The 16,187-nt window shown below is 28.6% G+C and overlaps 1 long non-coding RNA gene across 1 annotated transcript; it reads right to left on the bottom strand.

The window, feature by feature from the left end:
• Nucleotides 1–218: 218 nt before the first annotated feature.
• Nucleotides 219–6,815, bottom strand: LOC147816485 (uncharacterized). Its single transcript, XR_015434540.1, has 2 exons — nt 6,669–6,815; nt 219–1,428 (listed from the first exon to the last, which is right to left on the bottom strand). It is a non-coding gene; the product is annotated as an uncharacterized LOC147816485 (long non-coding RNA).
• Nucleotides 6,816–16,187: the final 9,372 nt, after the last annotated feature.

Raw genomic sequence — 16,187 nt, 5'->3', positions numbered from 1 at the left:
GATACTAGATAAAGTATTCAGCACTCTTGCTGAAAGGGTATTAGAACAGATGCTGCCTCTTGAATAATTGAGTCTCATAGCTGCTTGATTTGTAGGACGACTTTATACAAATTTTTATTCTGTAGCATTATTAAGGAAATCATCTGAAATGCTGATGTTGAATATTGCTATTTTACAATTTTTTTGAAATAGTAAAAAAATAACAAGCATAGAAGATATTTTATTAGCTTGTTTATTATTTGTTCAAAATATATTCAGGATTTAATTACAAATTAGAAGCCTTGGTTTTAAACACTTGTCGGTCTTATTGAAATAACATTAAAAAAATTTGATCTTTAAATTTCCGAACTTGAAATGAATGTTCTCAAGATAATTTTAGTCTATGAAACATATTTTAAATTCTATGAAGATCATATTGTAAGCTGAGAAAAATAAGTGCTCCAATAAAATAAATTTTGACTTTCAAAACAAATGGTTACTGAGGTGTTTAGGTTGTAAAATATGATTTTTTAAAGATATATATATTTTTTCAATTTGATATTTTAAAAATAAAATTTTATAAACAGAAATTTTCTTATATTTTTGAAACTAATTCAGTCTAAGTTGTTTGAAGAATGTTTTGCACAAAATCTAACCTATTAAGAGATTAACAAAATGTATGATATAAATTACTGTTACAAATTTATACTATGTATCTAATATAAATATTTCTGAGTGCTTGTTTTATTTAATTTTCTAAATTCTATTTAACTTTCATATTTTCCTAAATATTGAAAAGTGCTAAAGAAAAAGAAACATTTATTTTTCAATTGCCTTACGACATAATACAATTTTTAGAATAATAACTTTTCATTTTTATAGCATATCTTATTAATTTTAGGAAAATTCACCACATTTCTTATAATGCTTGTTTTCAAATAATTTATTCAGTGAAAATGCGGGTAAAATTTCCTCTAATTTTCGAATTGAAATGTTTTAAATTTAATTTTTAAACTTATTTAAAAAAAAAAAAAAAAAAAAGCTTAATTTTTAGTAGAATCCTCACATTTTATGCAACTTATAACGAAAAGAAACACAGCACTTTAGATGTAAGTTCTTTATATGGTCCCATATTCACACAGTCTTGTTGAAAGCTTTGCTTAGCTGCAGCATCGATGTCCTTCGAGAGATTTTTGGAAAGCGAGAGCTGAAATTTTGTTAGTGACAAGTTCTGACCATTTATTTCTGAGGTCCATATGAAAGTCATTTTTAAAATGTCTCTTCGTCTTGATTGGCTGTGCCGTCTTGGGATCTGCTTTTCTAATCATGTTGTTTCTTCGCATTACCCAGACTGGTTTGATGCTTTTTTCTATAGATTTCTGAGTTGTTGACACCTTTGGTAGTTCAGAGTTTTCATTTCTTGAGCCATCGGAAATGGCCATTCTTTGCCTGAAATAAAAAAATCTTGGTTTAGCAATTTATTCAATTATAGAACTTGATAATAATTAAGACTGACTCTAAAACATGATCAAATGGTGGGGGAATATACTTAGTAAAAAACCTGAATAACCTTTGTTCTAATGATTGGATTTTCACATACTAATGAGTATCAATCTCAAATGTTTAAAAAGGGTTGATTCCAAATGTGCCAGTTACTTAGTGCATACTATTGATTAAGGAATTAGACTCAAAATTCATTCAGACTTCTCTTCAGTTTATTCAGACTTTCTCTGAATAAAAATACTTCATGGTGCCAAGCGTTTTTAAAATGTGCTTATTTTCTTTTTTTCAAAAGCTCTTAACGGTGTTTTTTTCAGTGGGGTTTTTTAAAAAGTGCTTAATATTCCCTTTTCGAAAAAAAATTTTTCTTTCTTTTCCATGTTGATTTTCGCCACGTATTATGCAAAAGCGTGGTTTTCTAATTGTTCTATTCAGCGTTTACACAATTCATTCAACCACAATACATTTTCGGTGTACCGTCGGTCCGTAGCGTATAAAAGCGTAAATCATTTTACATGTTTCATGACATATTTGCGAGTCCGCATGGTTCGTTACTGAGCTGGGTTGCACATGAGAGTGCTAAGATTCTAGCACTCTCATGTGCATCTCTGCTGTATTTTGCAAGATATTCTCAATTTCAGGCTTGATTGAAATCGAAGCGAAAAATCTCTCGATCTTTTTAATATGATCAAGAAAAAGTTCTTTGTCAGAAACAAGTTATTTTATCGTGATTATGTAAAGTCTTTGAAAATTATTTTTCATTTTATTAATGTATATAGTGCTTAAAAAGTGTTTATTTTTTGTTCAAACATTTGGTTCGCCCCCTGTACTTTTTTTTTACTACAGATTTGAGTTTCTAACTCTCAAAATATTGGAGGTAGGCGCAATCTGGAAAATATGGTCTAAGTATTCCAGTCAGGAGAGAGTTCAGATTGAATCCCTTAGTTTTATTTTCACTTTTTCAGAGCACCTAATTGTACGCTGAGATTTTTAAACTGGTAGCAAAATTTATGTCATAAAATGTGTTTATTATATTTTTTTTAAATTTTTCATTAAATATCCTTGACTACCACAAAAAATACGAATATTTATTAGATGTATAGAAATCTGATGAGCACTGGGTAGAAAGCATTTAAATTATAATAGTTGTAAAATTGGAAAAATTTCCACTTTAATGATATTTTTGCTTGAACGGTTTTGGTGGGCCTTTGGGAGCCTTGCTTTTTGCGTATTTCGCCATTTTTAGACTTTAAATTCTTATTTACACAACTATGAAACTCGTTTATTCAAAGATGATTTCTTGCAAAAATAATTTTCATTTTACTTAATCGAAAATTTTGAATTATAAGATACATATATTTAGAAATACTCCTAAAAAAAGGAAAGCAGATATAAATGAGTTAGAAAATATATTTTAACCTTATTCGATTTAAAACTGAAAAACTTCGTCAGGATTTTGGGAGAAGGCTCAGACGATATTTCAAGTTTCGAAATCAGACCCAAAACGCACTTTCTCTAAATGGACTTTGCCTTTTTTTTTTGTGTGTGGACCGATTTGGAATTTTGACCCTCAAAACATGCAGATTTACCACAATCTGGTAAATGTGATTCTAATAATTCAATCAGGAGAGCAGTTAATAAAGTTTGTGCCCCGTAATCATTATAATTTCTATTTCTGAGTATTTCTTCTGACCTGATGACATCCACAATCATCGTCATTTATCGACTAATAGAATTTTTCGTCTCTCCGAATTACGACGACTTACTTGAATTCTGAAATCGTCACTGGAACACAGTGCCTTGTGAAAATACTAATTCCGAATGTTTCTTGGTAGCAAGCCATGGCGGGACCAGTGGCGTAGCTAGCGGGGGCAACCTTAGATTGACGCAAAACTTATAAATAATTGAAAATGAATTCCACATTAAACTTTTTTAAAATATCACCAGCTTCATTTGCAAATTAAGGGCACCATAACTTTTTCAAATTTTTACCGATAAATTTAATAAGATGTCTATTATTGCAGTTTTCTTTACTCGAAGTTTTTTTAAAAATAATATTTATAACAAATTGTCAATATATTGAATGAAAAATGCCCTTAAAATAAACGCTTAACATTCAATAAAACAAAGTAAACGTGATCAAAACCATCTAAGTGGAATAGAAACTACATTAGTGATATATACTGTTAAATTTTAAACTTAATCGAAAATTATTTAAGTTCTCAAGTTTAAAATTTTTTTTATTTAAAAGTCTTTTTTTATGTAACATTTAGTAATTCAATGCCGAGTGCGGTGGGTCTTACATAATCACTATAAAGTTATTCCCCCTAAAAAAAAGGTTCCTACTATGCAAGGGGTGGTGGAAAAAAGTGAGTTTGTCCTCAGGCTCTGTAAGCCTTAACTTCGTTTTTGGACAAGACACGGGACTAATGGTAAACCTATGGGGGTCGTATTCATTATAAGTTAGTCAAAATTTATAAATTTAATATATTTATTTATGTATATAATATTTTCGGCCATACTGAATTTTTTTTATTAAACTATTTAATTTCAGAGAAGTGTGTTTAATTTAAATTTTTAATAAATATACTGCTCCCGGAAATTTTTTATGTTTTTAGAAAGATTTTAATTTTTGTTTAAAAAAATTTGGTAAAATTTTTATGTTAATTGCATTGACCTTTAAAGTATTTTAACTGTTAAAATTTTTATAAAAGGTAAAAGAAATATTGTATATAAAAACACAAATTATAAATACCTTTTAGGTAAATTCCTTTTTTATAGTTTGTAGTTTCAAAGTAATACAGTCCGTAAATTTTGTTTCACTAACTTTAGTATTTTAAAATTTAAAGTGTATATACAAATTTGAGTTTTACTGAACCAAGAGCTTCAGATCAATCTTTATGATCTGAAAAAAGGTGATTTTTTTAGAAAAATTCCAAATGCAGGCAAATTTTGGCAGAATTACGCAGTAGGGAATGAATTCATAATTTCTTTTGCGTTTTGATAGTTTGCTTTTAAAAAAAATATCACTATTAGAATTGTAGTTGGTTTATGTCTCACTAGAGCTGCACAATGGGCTATTGGCGGCGGTCTGGGAAACATCCCTAAGGATGATCCGAAGACATGCCAACGCAATTTTGATTATCTGCTGAGATAATGGCTCCCCTTCTTCGATAGCCCGACGACCTGATCACCGAAGTCCAGCACTTCACGGTAGAACAATTTAACGAGATACCGCTGCAGACTGATAAAAATGGTCGCTCACCAGCACACTGACCGTAACCAGTGATGCTTGACTTCGGTGCTCTATTGGAAATCGTGTCTTAACGATCAGTCCACTGTGGAACCAACTATTGGGGGGGGGGGGGATTTAACTCACTTTTTGCCTGTACCCTAAATTTATAATTACTAATGTATCTGAAGATTGATTATTTGTATCTAATGAATTTATTTGCTATGAGCAGTTTCTTTCTGGATACAACGTCTCCTTAAAATTTGAAAGGGGGAAGCACTAAGAAAATTTATAAATTTAGTTGAATAGCATTTCAATTTTTAATAAGACTCAAGATATTTGTGCAATCTCAACTCAAGCAAATTTTTATTGCTTTAAGTTGTTGAAAATAGTTATATCGAAGTATCAAACTTCAGTGAATTTATAGCTTGCCTTTTCTTTGATAAATTTTAAAGAGTAAATACAAAAGGAAAAAGTGTTAACAAAAAATGAAATTTATAATAATATGCAATGCAAGGAACAATGTAAGACGAATAACCTTTTCTTATACTTTACATTCGCATATTGTTTTGGAATGTTTTTTTGCTGGTAAACATGCAGGCATTTCCCCCCCCAAAAATTATATATTTCGCAAGCAGGACTATCCAAATGGAAAAAATACCGTTTTCGGTAGAAAAAATAAAAAAACGTCCTAATCTGTAATAGCATGTTACATTTACAATGCATTATCGTATGTTGTGATATTTTTCCTTACGATAAATGCATTTCCCGTTAAAATTAAATAAATGCAATTGCAAAAACAATAATCAAATAACGGAATCTCGTTTTCGAATTATTTAAATAAATATAATTAAATAAATGCAATTGCAAAAACAATAATCAAATAACGGAATCTCGTTTTTAAGCAATAAATTATTTAAATAAATATAATTAAATAAATGCAACTGCAAAAACAATAATCAAATAACGGAATCTCGTTTTCAAGCAATAAATTATTTAAATAAATATAATTAAATAAATGCAATTGCAAAAACAATAATCAAATAACGGAATCTCGTTTTTAAGCAATAAATTATTTAAATAAATATAATTAAATAAATGCAATTGCAAAAACAATAATCAAATAACGGAATCTCGTTTCTAAGCAATAAATTATTTAAATAAATATAATTAAATAAATGCAATTGCAAAAACAATAATCAAATAACGGAATCTCGTTTTCGAATTATTTAAATAAATATAATTAAATAAATGCAATTGCAAAAACAATAATCAAATAACGGAATCTCGTTTTCGAATTATTTAAATAAATATAATTAAATAAATGCAATTGCAAAAACAATAATCAAATAACGGAATCTCGTTTTTAAGCAATAAATTATTTAAATAAATATAATTAAATAAATGCAATTGCAAAAACAATAATCAAATAACGGAATCTCGTTTTCAAGCAATAAATTATTTAAATAAATATAATTAAATAAATGCAATTGCAAAAACAATAATCAAATAACGGAATCTCGTTTTTAAGGAATAAATTATTTAAATAAATATAATTAAATAAATGCAATTGCAAAAACAATAATCAAATAACGGAATCTTGTTTTTAAAGAATAAATTATTTAATTGCTGTCATTCACCCCAAATTTTTTATATTATTATGTTTTTGTATCATTTGAAGATAATTTTTCATTTTATTGACGTTTAGTTACAGTTCATTATGAATTATTCAAAAGAGTTAATTTTCCTTAAAAACTAAGTTTCTTTCTAATATAATTATGATTTGCATTAAAATAATTCTAGGTTTTTTTATTTTATAGTTGAGTTTCGGAATGTTCTATTTTTAACGAAGCTTCGGTTCCTGAGAATTATGACATAGCAACATTGTTTCTGCAACTATGCTATTAAATTTTTAAATAACATTTCCCTTCAATAAGAAAGAAAACTTACAACATACCTGTTAAAAAAAGATGCCGAGCGCAATTAGTTTTAGAAAATAGATTTCCATTTGAAATAAAAAAAAAGAAATAAAAATTATTTCTCGAGAAATACGGAAGAATACATCTTCTAAACTGAACACATTTTATCTTCTAGGTATCAAGTTGCAGTTTCTAAATTCAGCTCTACCTAAGTTTAGCTTAAACGATAGTGCTGCTATCTAGTAGTTAGAAAAAGAAATATAACTACTTGTTCACTTTCGAAAAAGGTTTAAAATAATTATTTCCTTCTAATATTGCAAGGGCGGATCCATAAACTTTTCCTGGGGGGGGGGTCATAGACTCAGATCCCCCCCCCACAATAGATTTTTTTTATACAATTTTTTTTTCCTAAATATTAAAAAAAAAAAAAAAAAAACTGGGGTTTTTAATGCTAGTCTTCTCATTTATTCTTTTTATAATGAACAATAGAACAATACATAAATAATTCAAGTATTCAAAATTTTTAAATAATAAATGTAATGCGTTTTTTAGAAACTTTGGCAAATCTGTGAATGATTTTTTCAACATCCAAATCAATTTCTCGATGAATGTTTAATAATGCGAGGTCCATTTAATTGTTCTTGATTTTGAGTTATTCTAAGCCAAGTTTGGAGACGTCGAAGAGTTGATAAGGAACGTTCTGCTGTTGCTGCACTAACTGGCAGAGTTATTAAAATTCTCAACAATATATTGATTGATGGGTACAAATCGATGTCACAGGCATTAATAATCTTGGAAAGATCGCTTCAACATTATTAATGTTTACAATGAAACTATGACGAATTTCGTTTTAATCTTTTGGATTATGATCCTTGAAACAGTGAAGATCATAATTAGATGGAGAAAAAAAATCGATTTTTCAGGCCTACCTATGTGTATTTGCTTACTTAAATTATTTTTAAAATATTTTTTTGTAAACTATTAAAAAAATTATTATTTTGACTTTTTTTTTTTCAATTTGGGGGGGGGGTCATGATCCCTATGACCCCCCCGTTAAATCCGCCCTTGTATAATTGTTACGATTAATTTAAGAGGTAACTTTCATCTTCAGGATTAATTTAAAACTATCGTTTCATTCTGCAAAATCCTATTTTAAACATTCACTTGCTTAGCTTGGATAATTATAAATAAAAATAACGTTTCAAAAGCTGTTTTAAAATAAATTCAATTGAAATCAACAGAAATATTCAGATTTTTAAAAATGCGCATTATTTAACTTGTATTCGAAGTCTTTTGATACAGAATACAAACTATACAATTATAAAATATGTAAAATGAAGTTTGGTCTTAACAGAAGGGTGGTAAATGATTATGTAAATAAAAATTTTTTGAAAAGTAAACATGATTAAATTGAAAAGGAAAGTGAATGGAATTTTTTTTAGCAAGCTTTAGAGGAATGAAACTAAATTTGATAATGATAGAACAATTTTAAACTTTATTAACAAGTACTCACTTTAATTTTTATTAACAAATATTCAAATCATATTTAAATATTATATTGCAGAAATCATAAATATACTATAAGCTCCATTCTTTTGAAAGCAACTCTGTTTAGTAATAATAGAAATCAGCGTAAAAGGGCTTTACTATCAATCAAACTGGGTACTTCGCAATTCGAGAAGTGCATTGAATATGTTTAGCCATGTGATTTAAATCAGATTTAATTGGATACATGTCCTGTAAGCGACGTCAAGCGTGTGTGTCGAACCTGATTGGATATCTTGATCGACGAATGCCATGATTTACCTACAATGACGTCACTAGCAGGTATTCAATAACTAAAATTATTTGATCGAGCCAAATTGATAATAAGTTATGCATATCAAAACTAATAAATAAAAAATTATTTTGTTTTGAAAGTATAGAGTCTTGATGTACTACATGTGTTTACGTGCTACATGTAATCATACTATAGGGACCTCCGCGACTCATGTTAACTATAGCTCGGTAACTTCTAAAACTGCTGATTCAGTTCATGTTGGATCAGAGCAGTGTGGAGTTGGAGTCGAATAAAACTTTAAAGGATTCGGAAAAATTTGCTCGACTCCGACTTTGGTTAGCTGATTTTGGTCCTCCTGTAGGGCAGTGCTCCCCAACCGTTTTATCTCAACAGACTGGTCAACGTTTTATAACTTTGCCATGGATTGCTGCTGGGGAGTTGTTTATATTTTAGATCGTTTTGATTCACTAATTTTAATTTGTTTTTTAAAAAGTAAGCCTTCGAAATAAAATACAGTTATATGCGCGGTATTGATGAGGCTTAGGTGATGTTTTTCAGCTCCCAGTTAACCTCTCGCCCATGGAAATCGCACAAACCCGAGAGAAATATACTATAGTATATAATCTAATCTTTTTCTTTCAGCGACAAAGTACCATTTGATCCACGGACCGATACCAGTCCGTGGGTTAAAATCTACTGCTGCTGGTAAAAAAAAAAAAAAAAAAAAATCTTATGAAAATTATTTAGACAATAATTTATAAACAAATATATATAACTGAAATGAATATGTTGAGAATTATTTGAAATATTACTTCAAAATGCTCAAAAACGATAATAATTAATTTCATTTGAACGTTTTCGAACTGCTGAAAAGAAATTATTGAAACTATTTAAAAAAAATCGATATTGATAAATTCCCTATTAATTTATAAATTCCAAGAGCATATTTATTTAGCTGAATTGCTAAATTAATTTTTTAAAAAAAATATGCAAATGAATTTAGTGTACCATTTGTAATAGTTTCATAGTTCACGAAAATTCAATATCTTTGTCGTATATGACGTTTACATATAAGCGTGTGAAATATTGTTATTTAGGTCTTTTTGAATAATAGATTTGTTCTGTTTCAATGTTATGTACAAATACATTCTTTGATATGTATTTCTTCAACTGTTATGTTTTTATGAAAAATATATTTTTATATAAAATATTTTTTACTTTAATCGTACATAAAAAATAGAAATAAGTAATTTGAAATTATCATTTATTTAGTGATAATATTAATACTTAAATAATATAAATAACACATTTACTACTACTAATACAGTATTAGTACTTTTCCGGGAGTGGGAGTCGTGCTCTCAGTCCAAGCCGGGTGTACTCAGAAAAATCCGGAGTCGAACATTTTTACTGAAGACCTCACAGCTCGCTCACTCTCGTCACACTTTGTAAAACTCAATTTGACTATTTAATTGCTCCAAAAGTTAACGAGAATTCAAACAAAGTAAGACGCATTGTTACTCTTCAGACGTAAGAGAAAGTTTTTGCAAAAAAATTCATGCGCTGAGTTTAAAGGCACGAGGTCCATAAAAGGACATGTTGTGCCGAACAAACGGTTTTGGTAAAAGATCATAATTCTACTAATTGTTTAATTAAACTAAACTACGATCGAGATGGAAAAAAACTGACATAAAATAATTTAAAAGCTAATATTCTTTTCTTTAACCCTTTATGTACCGACGAGACTCTTACGTCTCACTATTAACAAAAAAATAACAAACCACTATAACAAAAAAATCGACGCACCAAGAAGCAATCATCCGATTGCTTTAAAATTTCGTATGCATGAATGCTTTGAACAGATATGGCTGGAATGATGCCGACTGGGGACGTATAGTCTTTAGCGACGAATCCCGCTTCCAACTGTGTCCTGACGATCATCGAAGACGCGTTTGGAGACTCACAGGGCAGAGGGGGGATCCTGTTTTCACTATTGCACGCCACACCGGCCATTAACAAGGCATTATGGTCTGGGGTGCCATTTCCTTTGACAGCCGGACCCCTTTGGTCGTCATTAGAGGTACACTTACAGCACAGCAGTACGTCGACGACATCCTAAGACCTGTTTTGCTACCGTTCCATTTGCAGCGCCCTGGGCTGGTTTTTCAGCAGGACAATGCCAGACCACATACGGAACGTGTTGCTATGAACTGTCTGCAAGCTTGTCAAACTCATCCTTGGCCTGCCAGATCACCAGATCTCTCTCCCATCAAGCATGTCTGGGGTATGATGGGAAGGCGATTGCATCTGGCACGGAATGTTGATGACCTCGTTCGACAATTGGATCGAATTTGGTAGGAAATACCGCAAGAGACCATCCGGGAGCTTTATCGGTCTGTGCCACGCCGTGTGACAGCTTGTATCCAGGCTGCGACTTTACACATTGTCGACTCCCGGGCACCTCCACTCGCCGCGGTTTTATTTGTCAACTGTTTCACCGCCTTATCTAGTAACCCTCACTCAGAGGCAACCCTACGCTCGCCTCAATACAGCACTCGCAAAAGTCATAAATGAATCTTCGCGCTCATGGATATTTTTAAAAGTTGCTTGTTGAATTAAGTTAAAATTTTATCCTCGTTTAAGACTAGAAAAATTCAAATATCGAGAACAAAATACTTCGTCCTTCTATAAAGAAAGAGGAAGAAAAATTTACATACACACAATTATTTCAGTTAATTGCATACATATTTCGGTTAAAAAAATTTCAAATAGAAACTATTCTTATAGATTAAATAAAAATCTGGAGTAATAAAATATTTATATCTTCAGAATAATCAATTTCTTTTGAATATCTTAATTAATAAACAAAGTTTAAAAAAATAATCCCCTATATAAATCATCACATTATTGAGTGTACATATTTTTAAAGATAAAACTATTAAAAAAAATTTTACGCAGTTAGAAAAATAATTATTTTCATTTCCTTCATTTTTACCAGGTTTTTTCAATTGTTTCAATTTTCGAAAAAATATGTATTCTTCAAAATGCTTACAATATCTTAAAAAAATTGCATATATTTTATACTGAACAACTTTTGATTGACAATATTTCCTTCATAAAAGAGTCTTTAAAAAAACTTGAAAATATTTTCATTAAATTTGTTCAAATATTTTCTGTAAAATGCGTGCTATTATGAAAACAAGGAGAAAAAATATTTTTAGTAAAGCCATGACATAAAGAAACAAATCTCTGGCATACTCACTACTATTTTCGTATAGTTAACTTATTTTTTATAACAACAAATCATATTTATTGAAACTTAAAGTTGTGGCTGCTTAACTTTTATTAATGTTTCTTAAATTTGTCGGGGAAAATTCCGATATTTTCCATTTTTCTTGCTTCTATCACTATTATTTGTATGTATCTGAAATTACACACCTTCGTTTTAATTGTTTCCTAATTAATTTTATCATATATTTTGCTATATATATTTATCCTTTCATTCTATGCTTCATTAATTTCATAACTTATCCATCTTGTAACTTTTTATTCATAATTTTATAACAACTTTAGCTTATTAGATTCTAAAACTCAACAATTGATCTATATATTTTATAAATTTTTTATTCAATTTTTGGGCTTCTAAATAAGATACGGAAAAAATACTATTAAAATTATTACATTTATTGTCAATCTAAAATTAGGCCTTTTTTTTTCCTCCTAAGTGCGAAAACACATTTACTAACTTAAGGTAACGTAATTTAACACCATTCATCTATTTTAATAAGAACGATTCAGAGAAAAGCAGGATCAGAAAAAGTGAGATGTGTATTTTGATTTATATTCTGCTTCAAAAATGAGACAAAAGAGACACAGAAAACTTTTCTGTTATTATTTAATAGTATTCATTAGTCTTTAAAATTCCAAAAGAATTTTTTAGTTGCTGGAATCATATAATAGTCTCATTTGTAACAACTTGTTTTTTAATTTTTTTTACGCAATAGCTTTTATTGTATGTAATTTACTTTAAAAGTTAAAATATTTATTCTCAGATTGTCATGCAGTCTGTGTGTCTGAAAACTGTATGACCTATTTTATTTTATTTTTTCCTTGCAGAATGGTAATAATTGTTTCTTATTTGATAATAAAAATCTTACTTTTGCTGAGATAACTGATCGCAAGAGTTTTGTTTTATTATCGTAACATCGATTAATTTTTTTTGAGAAAAGTGTAAGTCCTCAGCCTTTCAACCCAATTGCTTTAAAACTACTTTCTTTATTTAAAGTAAATTATTAAATTTAAACATTGTTAAGATTCTCTTATTTGACTCAATATCTTGTCTTTAATGAATCAGAAATAAATAAACAGATTGTCCTTAAATTGTTATACAGTTATGATATGAGAATGTCAAAGTTGATGCTTACTGTTTACATTATATTCTTATTTTACAAATCATAAAAAGTTTTCTTTAATCAAAATTGTGTTCACCTCATAAATATACTTTAACTGCCACAAATTTTTAAGTCTTGGCTACCAAAGCTGTGGACGTATGAAGGAATACGTATGAAGGAATTTATCGTTTGGGACATAACATTTACAAAAAAGTGTCAAATCTAAGTACAATTGTTTGGACGCAAATATTATTGGCACTGCAAATGGGAATCATGACATCAAATTTAATCATAGATATCAATGTCAGAAAAGTAAAAAAGAATAAATTCATGCATAAAGCTGACAGCAACAATCTCCTCTTCATTACACGTATATAAAAAGAAAATGCTTAAAACTCATAAATTGTGTAGTTACTTAAATTAAAGGTTTTAAAAACTAAACAATAAGGTACAAAACCCTTCTGCATTATTGAATATTGTGTCCACATACTTGGCAAAGACACCATAAATTATTTGCAATAAATTTATAAAAATAATTAAAAAGCTATACCCTACTCATATATCCTACACCCACAACAAAACTTTATCCTAAAAAGGAAATAAAAAAGTAAGAAATAAATATGTGTTTCAGGAAGTCCGAATAAAAAGAGAATGATAATACACAAAAACTTTTAAAGCAGCTAAATTTATTCACACCTCATGTTCACTCATGCGTTTTTTAAATCGTATGTCGCAAGTGAAACATGCGCGAATTAATATTCGAAGATTTTCGCGAGAAAATTTGAAAGCCGACTTGGCGAATGTAAGATTGGCGAATTTCAAAATACGGTGCCAAAGAAGTGCCCGGGAGTCGACAATGTGTAAAGTCGCATCCAGGCTAGAGGCGGGTCAACACCTTATAGAACTTGTTAATGTAACTCTGCAATAAATTATTCAATTGTTCTGAAATTTTAATCATTTACTATTCTGTACATTGTCTCGTCGATTTTTTTGTTATAGAGTGTATTTCCTTACAGCATTGAAACGGAATAAAATGGTCCCATCGGAACTTCTCTGTTCCTATAATGACTTATGAATAATCGTGAATCTTTGACAACTCACGATAATTTAAAGTTAGACATCACCTTCGGAACTATTTAGTTGTTCATTCGTGGACGCCATTTTACGATTCCTCAATTCTCAGCTTTCTATTTCGATCAATTTTGCAATTAATTATTTCATATTTTTTTAAACTATTTATTAACATTTTCAACTAGTTATAAAAGAAAGCATTATATATTTTATAATATGGATGAAAATTTTATAATGTGGTGGTTCCAAATTTAAAATTTTATAAAAAAAATTAGAAAATATTGTTTACAAAAAAAATATTTGTTCAAGTGTAAAATAGACATTATTTAATTGTACGAAAATGTTTCGCTCACTTTCGATAATTTTTTAATAATTTGGTAAATACAGAGTTAAATTACATAACACACCATACTCGCCAACCATATTTAAGGCAGATATTTTTAAAATCGTTTCGCTGATTTCACCTGTTCTGGTATTAAAATAATATACTAATTTTAAAAATAAAATATTATTTACACAAGTATGTTCAGAAACTAAAAATCAAAATGAATAATAATTATTTCGATCTCTTTTTAATTTTCCACTGGCATTAAATCAGTTTTAATCAACTTTAAAAAAAGCAATATTGAAAGTTACATATGATCAAAATAAAAATTCAAATCGAAAAAGTTAAAATGGAAATTCTAATCGAAAAATTTGAAAAGTATACTTTGCTGTTTTAATTAATACCCAGTTGTAAATGCATTTGAATTATAATATTGAACTTTTAAAATAAGAGACACAGGCTTATAAATTCAATTCTTGAAAAATACATTGCAATTGCATAAAAAAAAAATCGAATGATTATTAGACAGTGCGCAAAGTAATAAATAATCGGAACAACCTGAATAACTTTTGATATAATGATCGGATCTTCACGTTCAAGTACTCAAATCTTAATGGTTTGAGTGAATAATTTTAAATATGTAAAATCAGACACAAAAACGTACTCTCTCTGAAAAATAAAATACCATTTTTTTGATGGATTTCTGATCCCCAATAGGAGGTATAAATAATCTGGGAAATATGGTCTCAATAGTTTTTCAGAAGAGCAGTATTAAGTTTGGGCCCCTTAACATTATTTTTAATTTCTGCGTATTTTGCCATATTTTGAGAATTCTTAAAGTAATTTGAAACATTTTGGCGCAAAATCACTAAATGCGTTTGTTTAAAATATTTTTTTATTAAATAAATATGCAAGCTAGGCGTATTGTAAATGTAATAAAATACTAAAATTAATGTAACAATAATCAAAAGTAATAAACAACTCAAGTTTACATTATATAAGTTCTTTCTGTATAATCTTAAATTTTTGCAGGACTTAAAAATTATTCATCTAATTGATCAAAGGAAAAATGCTTCAATAAAAACTATTTGAATAAAACAATTCAACACAGTGAATTTAATAATAAAAAAAGTTTTATTATGTTAAAAGAATGACAAACATTTATAAGGATGACCGATATTTATAAAATAAAATGAAAGACAATATCGCGTCAAGAGCACCGTATTCATTTGAGTGTCTGGACATCATCAAAGAAAAGCACAACAAATACTTTAATAAACTACAAAAAAGACACTAAAAATGTTTCTAATAAAAAAGGAATGTAACGTGAACACTCACACAAATTCAACAAAGTTTTAAACGACATTTCTAATAACAGGTGTATATGGCCTATAACATACAACTATACAAAAAGCTGCAAGATCTAACATGAATCATTGGAAACTTAAACAAAAATAAAAGAAAAAAAGGCAAGAATAGTATTCGAGAATGACAAGTTGATACAATAGCTAAGGTATACAAATTTTAATACCATATTTAAAGAGAAAATATATTCTTTTCTCTGACTTAGTTGTTAACTCGCTTCACAAAAAAAAAAATCTTTACATACATGAATATTAAAGTCATTGTTTAATCTTTTTTTATATTTTAAACAAATCAAAAATTTTACAAAACTTGCATGGGAAACTAAAGTAAGATAAAAACTTCTGTCTAAAAATGCAATTGAAAAATTGTAGAAACAGCTTAATTTTTCTAACTTTTAATACCTAATAAATTGTCTGACCAACTGAATTTAGAAAATATGCTTTGTATTAATGATAAATCTTATTTTATTTGCATTGTATTGGTAATTTTGGCAGAACACAATTTTAAAGTTTGGCACAGACAAACAGTGTCAAAAAATTTAGATAAATTGAAAGTGGAATCACAGCTTGGGTACTTTTTTTCTGTCATTGAGATTCAATGAATTAAAGATCATATAAATTAAACA

The sequence above is a fragment of the Parasteatoda tepidariorum genome, chromosome 1, assembly GCF_982258835.1.
Source record: "Parasteatoda tepidariorum strain Cologne lab strain chromosome 1, Ptep-v5.0, whole genome shotgun sequence".
NCBI classification, from domain to species: domain Eukaryota; kingdom Metazoa; phylum Arthropoda; class Arachnida; order Araneae; family Theridiidae; genus Parasteatoda; species Parasteatoda tepidariorum.
Note: the sequence above shows the minus strand (reverse complement) of the source record. Positions and strands in the feature narration are given on the sequence as shown.